This window comes from Sceloporus undulatus, chromosome 10 (genome assembly GCF_019175285.1).
Source record: "Sceloporus undulatus isolate JIND9_A2432 ecotype Alabama chromosome 10, SceUnd_v1.1, whole genome shotgun sequence".
Lineage (NCBI taxonomy): Eukaryota > Metazoa > Chordata > Lepidosauria > Squamata > Phrynosomatidae > Sceloporus > Sceloporus undulatus.
The window spans coordinates 10,118,998-10,131,070 of record NC_056531.1 but is presented as its reverse complement, the minus strand read 5'-3'; the positions used below and the strand labels follow the sequence as shown (position 1 = coordinate 10,131,070).

At 42.1% G+C, this 12,073-nt stretch overlaps 1 protein-coding gene across 11 annotated transcripts in view; it reads right to left on the bottom strand.

Annotated features, from left to right (window-relative positions):
• ARVCF (ARVCF delta catenin family member) overlaps window positions 1-12,073 on the bottom strand; it is a 640,643-nt gene that overhangs the window by 281,695 nt on the left and 346,875 nt on the right. The window lies entirely within an intron of this gene.

The following is a 12,073-nucleotide window of genomic DNA, read 5'->3' as shown; positions in this document are numbered from 1 at the left end:
GAAGTAAGTGGGTTTAAATGGGGAGATGTTTCCATGAAAGCCTTTGACTTCACAAGAGAGTGGGTGCTTGGGGCCAGTTCTCAAGGCCAACGGTGATGTTTGGGGAACGTAATGTGAGTGCATGGACATGGAATTTGATACATGCAGAACAAGATCTTCATTTCTTTCACTCCTAGGCAGACGCATTGAGTGGAGAATTGTTGCTTTTCCGTTTGCCAGACACGGAATAGATCTACACATCCCACTTTCTCAATGCACCAGAATTGGAATACAAATTATTTCAAGCTCCCATAAAACGGGCCTGGACACTGATTGATCCAACCCAATTTAACTTCAAAATGAAGGGGTTTTCCCACATGCAGGGATGTTTCCCTACCTTGAAGCAAGGCTGAGAAACAGACTCCAAATATATATGGAGGAAGTATGAAAGCTCACACTACCAACTTCTTTCTTTCATTTAGTTTCAAATGTGCTACAACATCTCTCTACAAACAGACCTTTGGGATCCTTTGTTGTCGTTGTTGATGTTGTGTCCCCTCAAATCGTTTCCGACTTATGGTAACCCTCTCACGGGGTTTTCTTGGTAACATTTGTTCACAGCAGGGTTGCCATTGCCTTCCTCTGAGGCTGGGAGAGTGTGACTTGCCCAAGATCACCCAGTGGGCTTCCATGGCAAAGTGGAAATTTGAACCTTCTTCTCCAGTATCATAGTCCAATGCTCAAACACTGCACCATGCTGGCTCCATGGGTCCTTACTTGTCCAAAGGCTGTGGACTAAATGTCAACCTTTTTCTACCTTCATTTCATATCAGAATTTGCAAAAATAAAATTTCTCACATATCCCTAACAGAGATATTTGTTTTCAGAGCAGAGAAAATACTATCTTCTAAAAAAAACAAACCACGTTCCTCTGCGTTAGAATATCAGTATGCCTTCACTCTTACCAGGTGCTGCTAAACGCAACTGAGGGATAAGCCAGAATTTCTACATACAGTGTCTCATTTTCAATTAAGCTCAGGGTATATGTAAACTGCCTCAACACTCATTGTAAATAAATTGTTGACTGTACTTTTCTATAAATGTGCCATAGATACTCGACTATAAGTCGAGAAATTTATGCACCAAGATTGACCCTAAAATTTTGGGTAGGCTTATATAAGGGTCAATACATCAGTACTGCTTAGAAGTGTCCCAAAGCAAGCAAGCCTGATGCCCCGATCTCCATTGAACACCAATTCTTTTCCCCCCAGTCCATTTTGCAAGCCTTTGCTTCCTATCAGAAAAATTCCCCATTTAAAAGCACTTGCATCTCTTTCTGCTCCGTTTTGCAAGCCTTTGCTTCCTATGGAAACATCTCCCCATTTAAACCCACTTACTTCTCTCTTGTTCTGTTTTGCAAGACCTGGCATCCTATGGAAACAACTCTCCATTTAAACCCACTTGCTTCTCTTTCTGCTCTCTTTTGCAAGACCTGGCTTCCCATGGAAAAAACTCTCCATTTAAATCCACTTGCTTGTTTCTCTGGTCCATTTTGCAAGACCTGGCTTCCCATGAAAAAATCCCCCCATTTAAACAACTCTCCAGCAGCTGGGAATCGGTTGGGAGAGGTCCAGAGAAAGAGAAGGAGGGACGGAAGTGGTACTTCCTCTTTTCCGTCCTTCCTGATAGCCCCCTAAGTTTTGCCCTCAACTTATCCACGGGTTATATCAAAATCCAGGATTTTGACCCTGAAACGTTCCCTCAACTTATACATGAGGTCGACTTGTACATGAGGATATACGGTATTCACACAAATTTAACTGGCATCTCCGTTTTAATCCTACTGTACTACTGTCTGTCATATTTTCAAGAAATTCTGTTCCCCACGAGAGCTGTTCTTACACATAACCTTTAGACTGGTAATGTCAAGACCCTTACTTTAATAAATCAAAGTTTGGTTTAGCTGAATCAGTGATTTAATTCAAGTGCTTGCTTTCAAGGATGTTTTTCCCCACATCAGGGTCGTATTAAAAACAGCCCGGGCCACAGAACCTAATTGGCAAACGTGCATAATTAATAAGCCTGTTGAATGCTCCTTTGCTGTACCAAACGCCACGAGAGTCAAATAGCCCATTCAGGTCTATTTCAAGAAGTGGGCAATAAAAGGATGACATAAAACTGCTGAGGATGTGAAGCTGATAATAAAAATCATGGGCAGCTTATTGCTAGACATTAAAATGCACCCAAATAGGCCAATGGGCTGCTGTTAACACGGAAGGAGATGCAAGTATAAACAATTCATATTTCTGCCGCAATTTACAAGCTGCGTACTAAATCATTTTCAATAACTTGAAAAGTTTGGACGGAGAGCAATCTTGTAGCACCTTTGAGACCAACTGAAAGACATAAATTGGCAGCGTGAGCTTTCACAGACATCAGTCTACTTCCTCAGATGCATTTGGTGGAGTGGAAGCAGTGCTACAAGATCTCTCTAAGTACTGATTCTACAGACTAACATATCTTTGAAAAGGTTTGTGTTGACTTATAGCCAACACAGATTAACTGAAACTGGGGAGGGACTTCTGTATTGTTGGAAGGGCCTTCATGGACTGTCACTTTTGTATTAATACTGACATAGAATCATAAAGTTGGAAGAGACTACACGGGCCATCCGGTCCAATGTTAATATTAATGTGGTGTAGTGGTTTTAAGGGTTGACCTATGACTCTGGAGACCAAGGTTGGATTTCCCTGCTCAGTCATGAAACCCATGGTGTGACCTTGGGCGAGTCACACACTCTCAGCCTCAGGGGAGGACAAGGGCATACAGTACCTCCTCTGCACAAATCTTGCCAAAAAAATCCCCACGATAGAGTCACCATCAGTTGGAAATGACTTGAAGGCACACAACAACAACAACAACAACAACAACAACCAAGCAATAAGGCAGGGGTTTTTGTGGGTTTTTTGGGCTATGAGGCCGTGTTCTAGGAGAGTTTATTCCTGACGTTTCACCAACATCTGTGGCTGGTATCTTCAGAGAATGCTGGCATGGAAGAGAGTGGGGTATATATACTGTTGGTTGAGAGGAAGCTATTTACATGTTAATCTGTGTATTGTTCTGTTGTTGAATGGCAAGGCTTCAGGGTGTCTATTTAATTAATGATCCATTGTCTGCTGGGAAACCCTTCACCCTGAGTGGTTTTCATTTGGAATATGACCCAAGAGCATCACCGAAATTGACTTTGGCCCTAGGCTGAAGAAGGTTCTCCAGCTATGTGCTTGGCTAGCCTGAAGTCATTGATCCTGGCAGTGGTTGGGATGAAGAATAAATGTTCTCACCTCAAGATACAGGTTAAGAGTGGCCCTTGTTCTGCCAGGAATACAAAAATCAATACAGTAACTTGCATGGTTTTCTCTCTTTTCTGGTAAGGATATTATGCGCGGATTGCTTACTGTAATGAAATTAAAATTGGTAAGGTCACTGAGAACTCTTGGTAAGAGCTGTTCAAGTGGAACTGTCCTTCTTTGGAGGTTTTCAAACAAGAGTCTGGATGGCCATGCAGTAAAAAAAATACAGCAAATAAATTAAAATAATCTGTTGGGCGTGCTTTTACGGTGTCTCCCCACATGGCAGAATGGGGTTGGACTTCATGGCCCTTGGGGTCTCTTCCAACGCCATGATTCTACAATTCTATAGTAGCCAATGGATGGTAAGAAATGGCCACCACTGAATTTAAGGAACAGCGGCAGCACAAGAAGTAAGAACATAGTCATTCGGGACAGCCCATTTAAATTCTGATGCAATCCCGTCCCTTGGTAATTCAGTTCTGTGAATTTCAAATTGAATTAAGATGGAAAGCGCTCCACAATTCAGAACAAATTAAGGGCCTGTGAACGAGTTCAAGGCTGAACTCCAACTGACCTCGCTATCTAAAGAATCCACACTGACCCAGAGGAACAAAATAGCTCAAGAGAGGCCATTAAAAGCTCCTGAGCCAATGGTCTCTGAAAGAAGGAAGCAAAATAGGATGTGTGCTGTTAAAAAAAAAAACAGAATGTGCCCCCAATACAGCCCGGTTTAATTGAATAATTGTCAGCATGCCCCGCGGATTATTCTAATGTGCCGTTCGAAAGGATTTTGCCTACATTGCAAAGGCAAGGGTAAGAGTGCATCCACACTGGCGTTTGACACCACTTTAAGTGCCAGAGCTCCATATTATGGAATCCTGAGACCTAGAGTGATACAAAATCTTTAGCCTTCGCTATCCAAGAGTGCTGGTGCCACAAAAAGCTACAAATCCCAGGATTCTGTAGGATGGACTATCTTGGATGTCGAACTGCATTGTTTCTACAGCGTAGATGCACCCTAAGACTGTTAAAGGGAGGGAATCTGCATCACACAGCAATACGTCTCTGGCTAGCACTGTCCTGTTCTCCAAGTTCAAGCAAGTAATAGTTTACCCTTATAGCTGAATCAGTAAGTAAGCAGCCCCCAAGTTATGGAATGGCCTGCCGGAGGCCATAAAATAAAATAAAGGAGTTCACTAGGCCATACCTACAAGTCTATGAATTCTTTGTAGTCATTGGCTGAGAACCAAACTAGATGGGATGTTGACAAGACAGAGTTGATCTCTAGATGTCTAGATGTCTTTCCTCCAAATGGACCATGGAAGACTGCTAATTTGATTGTTATTGTATGCTAGCAAAGAGAGAAGGGTTAATTAATTTCTCTTGTACATACTATATATACTCAACTATAACTATAAATCGACTTCATGTATAAGTCGAGGGCAGGTTTTGGGGCCAAAATTATGGATTTTGACCCATGGATAAGTCGAGGGTAAAACCTAAGAGCATGTAACAAAGGATCTAAAAGATGAAGCAAAGGAAAACAATGCCAAAGAAAAAAACTATGGATGCCGGCCATGAAAGCCTTCGACTTCACAATGCCAAAATTGCAGGAGGCATAACTGTTTGTGTTCACACTAAAGGGTGGATGGATGAGAAAACACAGCAAGGTCAGTGCTTCGAGGACAGATTACACTCTTGCCTTTCACCAGGGGATGTCTTCTATTTTTATGTGAGTTAAGGTACAGTACTTACCTTACTTATGAATAAGTCAACTCAGAGTTTTTGGGTCAATTTTTGACTAAAATTTCTAGACTTACACATAGAATCATAAAATCATAGAGTTGGAAGAGACCACAAGGGCCATCCAGTCCTACCCCCTGCCATGCAGGAACTTTCAATCAAAGCATCCCCGACAGATGGCCATGAGTATATACAGTAGTTCTCCAACTGAAATCACCCCTAGAGGTTGCTACTAGATGAAATAAGGGAAATGAGAGGTAAAATCCTAGCCAAAAAGAGAAACAGATGGGTCTTGGAACAGATCAAGCCAGAGATCTCATTAGGAGCCAAGATGATAAAACTCAGACTGATTTTTACTTTGACCATATAATAAGAAGGCATGCGACACTGGAAAAGACAATAATGCTAGGAAAGAAGAAGAAGGAGACGAAGACCACATGCCAGATTGCTAGAGTAAACTAGGGGGATACGGACATAGGATTGCAGGAACGAAGCAGAGAAATATAAGATAGGGGTTTTCTTGGATGAGTCTCATCATAGGGTCGCCATGAGTCGAGGTTGACTCAGAGGCAGATAACAACAACAATAATAGATCTGTCTTTTTTAAAAAAAGAATCAACAGCAGTCTCAAGGAAAGAAGACTATCTTGATCAGAAAAACTGTAAGGAGGATTTTTTAAAAAGCCTCTACATTTTACCATGACCCAGTTTGCCTCTATTCTCTATTTCCCTGTAGCTGCTTGTAACTAAAGAAGACAATGTAAGACCTAATCAAAGAACTCCTCCATCAAGTATAGTTTAGTCCTCGACCACTATCTAAAAACCTCAACTGAGGCTTCTTTGTTACTCGATTCCAAGGACACTGTGGCCTGAATCCTACAGATGCTCCCTGCCAGTACAGACCTGTTGAATCATTGGGAATTACCTATGTGTTGGTCATTTAACAACTGATTCTATATGTCTACTCTAATACGGACTAATAAGAAGATTCAGGTGACAGATTCCTCTCTTCTTTGCAGAGCAACTTGTTGACTTTCATGAAGCAGCCTGGCATCTTTGTTCATTATACATGTGTCAGCATGGCAGGCAGTTCACAGCTCTGAAGTGTATTTTCTCACAGTCCTGAACAAATGACTCACCAGTGGTGTGTGTGTCAAAATACACAGATGCTATCATATGACTTTTAGGCACTCGAAGTGACCACATCAATTGGGCTTTTCCAGCCCAGTTTTTTGGTACGCTTTGGAAATAGTAAAATCTGGCCAAGTCATTGTTCTTCTGTTGCTGCTTCCAGATCTTGTACAAAATGGAGTGGAAAGAGAAGCACATATTACCTAGGTGTGCATTATCCATAGCAAAAAAAAAAAAAATGTGCATCTTGGCATGGTGGATATCTATGGCCCCATACAGACAGACCAAAATAAAGTTGATTCAGGTCACTTTGGAGGTATACTGTTTAAATGATGCATGCATCCTAAAAGTCCGGAAGCCGCGCCAAAGCCGCAACCCTGTCCTAAGGACAACAAAGTGACCTGAATGGGCCTATATTTGTCAACCCTATCACATACAAGAACCCAAAAGCTGCAGTCACACTCATTTTCTCTCTCACAGGTTCAGGCGTTGTACATCCAACCTTCTAGTTAGTAACCATGGGAGGGGTTAGTAACCATGATGACAACCAAGTACTGGGTTATCAGCTTTGTAAACCGAGATATAGGCATACCTCAGTTAGCAAAGCCTCTGACAAAGAAGCTCCTTTTTATCATGACTTTTCCCCTCGCACCCTCCTCTGTCCATCTGGAAGTTTTTCCACAGCATTTCAAGAGTGGTAAAGGAGTACTGCAGAAACACAGATTTCCAGTCACTGGATTACTGCAGCATCTGTGCCATAAACAGTGCAATAAACTTGAGCTGGGAAAGAATGGGATTCTCATCAGATGATCCCATTCTAGTTCTGCGTGCCTGTCCACAACAGGCAAGGTAAACAGCAGCTGTCTCTGGAGTCCCTTGCTGAGCATGCATGAAAAGCAAAACAGAGAGAGAAAGGGTAAAGCAAATTAGCTTGCCTCACCAACTACATCCATCATGTTAAAAAAAAGCAAGCACAGATATGCAAGAATGGCCACCAAAATGACAAACTGGAAACTCACAGGGAGGAAAGGATGCATTTTGGAAGAAACCTTCCAAGTCATCTGTAGAAGGTGCAACCTGCTTCCCCGACCCGGCTGTTTAATTTCACATGTGCATACTCTTAGTTTTGAATAAAAAGTTTGTTCAGTCATGTTGAATTGCTCTCTTTTTGTTGTGGTGTAGGGACCTATTCTTCTTCTTTTTATGTGATTCCTACCTCTGGTACCAACGTTTCTGTTAAGAAGCAATGTCCAGGACCATATCTACTTTGTTAGCTGGGGTATATCTGTACTGTGAAAAACATATAAATGATTATAAAGCACAGCACAGATTAGAAGTGCAATACAGAAGACAAACAACAATAACTAGCTAAATGAACATCTTCTCTGAAGATGCCAGCCACAGATTTTGGCGAAACATCAGGAATAAACTCTTCACGAATAAACTCTTCTAGAACATGGCCACATCGCCTGAAAAACCCACAAAAAACTATGGATGCCGGCCATGAAAGCCTTCGACTTCACATAAATGGATAGTGTTTTCTGCTCATATTGTTTAGTGCATTTCTTAGCTGCCTTTCAAGGCTGAGGTCTTCATTTCTTGACTGCAGGTAGTCAATTACAATTTAAAGATTATCAGCTAACTTTCTACTCCCATTCCACTTTTGGTTCATGTATATACATACATACATACACACCATGCATACAGAGAAAGAGCGAGAGCGAGAGAGAGCACGCAAAGGAAATCTGTTATTCAAACAGAGTATGAAATCTTTCAAATCCACCCATTGCTCTTGCCATATTCAAGTTGTCCAGAAAGCAGTTATATGAGTAGTTTCATGTGCATTTTTACTACACACCACTCTTAAAGGAGAGGGAAAGAACAACAACACACAATACTTTCCCCAGACCTCCCGGCAAGGTTCAGTTTCCATGTTTACTTCTCTGGTTTTGTATGGAAAGGAATGTCTTTTTCCATTCAATAATATGCTAGGAATTCCACCAATCCATCTGTGCCAGTGTCAAGAATATTATCAACAAAACTATCAAGCAGCCATAGTATCCACCACCCACTGCCTCTTGCTCTCAATGGAAAGGGGCTATATGCTGCTTTGTTAAGTGATTTCCATGCTCCAACTACTTCGGTTAAAGTTAGCATGAGGGGCTTAAAAAAGCTTTTGCAAAAGGATAAATCCAGGTTAATTTCATTCAGGACCTTGTTGTTATGTGCCTTCAAGTCGTTTCCCACTTACGGTAACCCTAAGGCAGTGATGGTGAACCTTTTAGAGGCTGAGTGCCCAACCTGCAACCCAAAACCCACTCATTTATTGCAAAGTGCCATGTCCCTCTGGCTTTCTAGTAACAAACTCTGGTAAACTCTGTGCTGGGGCGACAGCACATGTGCCCACAGAGAGGGCTCTGAGTGCTGATTCGTCGCTTCATCTGACATCCCAGGTGGACGCGACGGTCAGGAGTGCTTGTTATCAGCTTCGGCTGATACGCCAGCTGCGCCCCTACCTGGGCCGTCGGGACCTTGAAACTGTTGTACATGCTTTGGTAACCTCTCGATTGGACTTCTGCAATGCGCTCTACATGGGGCAACCCTTGTACCAAACCCGGAAGCTTCAATTGGTGCAGAATATGGCAGCCAGACTGGTCGCTGGTAGTTTTATTGTTTCTTGTCTTGTAAGCCGCCTTGATCATGCAATTGGAAAGGCGGGATATAAATAAAAATTATTATTATTATTATTATAGGTTCACCATCACTGCCCTAAGGCAAACCTATCATAAGGTTTTCTTGGCAAGTTCCTTCAGAGGAGGTTGGCCATGGCCAACCTCTGAGGCTAAGAGAATGTGATTTGCCCACATTCTAGTGGGTAACATAGTGGGTTTACATGGCCGAGGTGGGATTCGAACCTGGGTTTCCAGGGTCCTAGGGGAATTTCCACATGGAGGAGGCCAGCATCACTGAATCATGATTAAATCATGCTAATAGTGCAATTGGGAAGAAAAGATTATCACACCCCCATGCGCTTCTCCCATTCATGTCCCATGCGTAAACAGAAATGGATGCATCATTTGGTAATAGCACTTGCCTCCTGTGTAAAAAAGTCCTAGTCCAGTGCTCAAACCACACCACACTGGTTACTTTGCTAATATTTCTGGGTCAAACCAGAACTTACTAGCATTTTTAAGATGTCTAAGGTTCCCATTACTAGGTCATGAGTAGTGAGTTTCCATGTAGTGAAGTTTAAGAGTATAAAATTATAGTGTCTAGATCAAGGGAAGTAATAGTGGTCAGGCCCCACCTGGAATATTGTGTCCAGTTCTGGGCACCACAATTCAAAAAGGATGTTGAGAAACTGGACTGTGTCCAAAGGAGGGCGACTGAAATGGTGAAGGGTCTGGAAACCATGCCTTCGGGAGCTGGGAATGTTTCACCTGGAGAAGAGAAGGTTAAGAGGTGATATGATAGCTCTCTTTAAATACTTGAAGGGATGTCATATTGAGGAGGGAGCAAACTTGTTTTCTGCTGTTCCAGAGACTAGGACCCAGAACAATGGATGCAAGTTGCAGGAAAAGAGATTCCACCTCAACATTAGGAGGAACTTCCTGACAGTAAGGGTTGTTTGACAGTGGAACAAACTCCTTCCTCAGTGTGTAGTGGAGTCTCCTTCTTTGGAGGTCTTCAAACAGAGGCTGGATGGACATCTGTCGGGGATGCTTTGATTTAGATTTCCTGCATGGCAGAATGGGGTTGGACTGGACGGCCTTTGGGGTCTCTTCAAACTCTATGATTCTATGATTCTAAGAGGCAGCATAGCATAGTGGTTAAAATCTATAGAAAGCTGAGGTCAAATTCCTCACCAACCATGAAGTTTTGAACGGACCAGTCTCTCCCACTCCCTGCACCACTTTCACTAGCAAATCTCATAAGGCTGTTATAATGATACAAAATAGAGGGACAGGCCCTTGTGAATCTTTGTATTTTGTGGGCAAATATGCTTTATTATAATGGTCACACGTTCCCCACAAACATAAACTACTTTACTCGTTTTAGAATGTAGAGACAGAGCAAACGCTGGCTACTTCTGTTCTGTGTTGTGGTTGCTTAACAGTTTTTGCCATCAAGTACAGTAGCCCCTCCACATTCACTAGGGTTAGGGCTGAAAGACCCCAGTGAATGTGGAAAAACCACAAATAAAATTAAACACAATTCTTTTTACCTGAGGGAACACCTCCCTAGGAATCTCCAGGTCCTCCAGTGCAACTTTATGGTCAACATCTGCCAGAGGTTGATCATAAAATCATGCTGGAGGACCCAGAAATTCCTAGAGAGAACGTATTGATCAAAACCACAAATAATCAAATCTGCAAAAATCAAAGCCGCACATGTGGTGGGTCAACTGTATTCCCAAACTACACTTAGAGTGCAGAGAATATGGAGCTTACTTCAAAAGGAAAAGGCAGCTTAATTCTCAGGATGGAACAGGAGCTTTGTGGTCCTCAAGAACTGCCTCCCTCAAAGGGCTCTATGCCGATGATCCTTCTTTTCAAACATGGGCCGTGATTCTGCACTATTTAAGAAGCAGGGATTTTGCCAGTACCATTTGAGAGGATTAGGCCACAGTTTGAAGCACTGAGAAGACAGCATGAAATAATAAATTGTCATCGCTAGACCACCACGTTTGAAGTTGTTGTTGTCCAATACCGTGATTTTTTAATATTTGCAGTAACTTTCTCACAGCTTCCTTTCATATTTGAGTTGGATAAGAAATCTTGAGTACACATTTATAGTCATGTCCTCATATGGTGAAAAGGTAGGCACAAATTTCTCTTTCAGAGGGAACGTCACATTTCAAAGCTAAAAGTCTGAAATAGCCTGAAGGTCTCTTGGTGCTTAATACAGAACATCCAACTAGTCCCAACATGATGACAAAAATGCAACACTATTTTTTCCTCTGATGTATCCCACAACCTGCCCAGGCCATTGAATGTTGTTAAAAGTCAGGTTGGCTGTTAAAAATATTGTATATTAATTTTCCAAGTAACCTGAATTAAACTTGTATGAAGTTATGTAGTGTTTCTATGTTAACAAGAGTCATCAAACAAATTACAGCAAGCCGAGATGTCTTCATTGTCAAATACACAACATTCATTCTAAAATACACATCATAGATATTGTTTCTTCATTGTAAAACACACACCAGGCAGACCTGAGCATCTTAATATAATAGGAGGAAACAGAGAATTCATAAAACCCAAAGTTGATACATGTTGCTTCTTCAAGGCTATGAACAATAATTCCACAACTGTCTGTCACTGAGTATCAAGTACACTTTGTGCAAAACCTGAAGTTGCAAATTGGTGTATTCTGTCTCTAGTTTGGCAGAACCATTTCAAAGACATTCTTCCTGGACAATAGTGAATGAAAGCTGTATCCCAATATTGTTGTGTTTCACATCTGACCTAAATAAGGCCCCAGCTCCTTAAAGGAAGTAATTTCTCGAATGCACCAACTGACACCGGAGTACATTCTTGCTGGAATCATTAAAATTAACCAACATCAGTGGGCTCCAATGCTTTACCGTGAAAAAGAAAGCAGGTGAAATCCCAGCTTCCTGGAAAAGTACTATACACTGTATATATACAGTGTGCCTGCGTCATATGCAGGCACGTCATACACAGCTTTCAGCTTATGCTGACAGCTGCGCCGGAAAAGGCAATGGTGTGCATGCCTGGCACCACATACACAAACCCCACTGTTTTCAATGGGGTTAGAGCACTCACGGAATTTCCCTTATGCGGGGGGGGGGGGGGGGGGGGGGGAATGGATCCCCTGTGTAAGAGAAGGGCGTGCTGTATATACTGA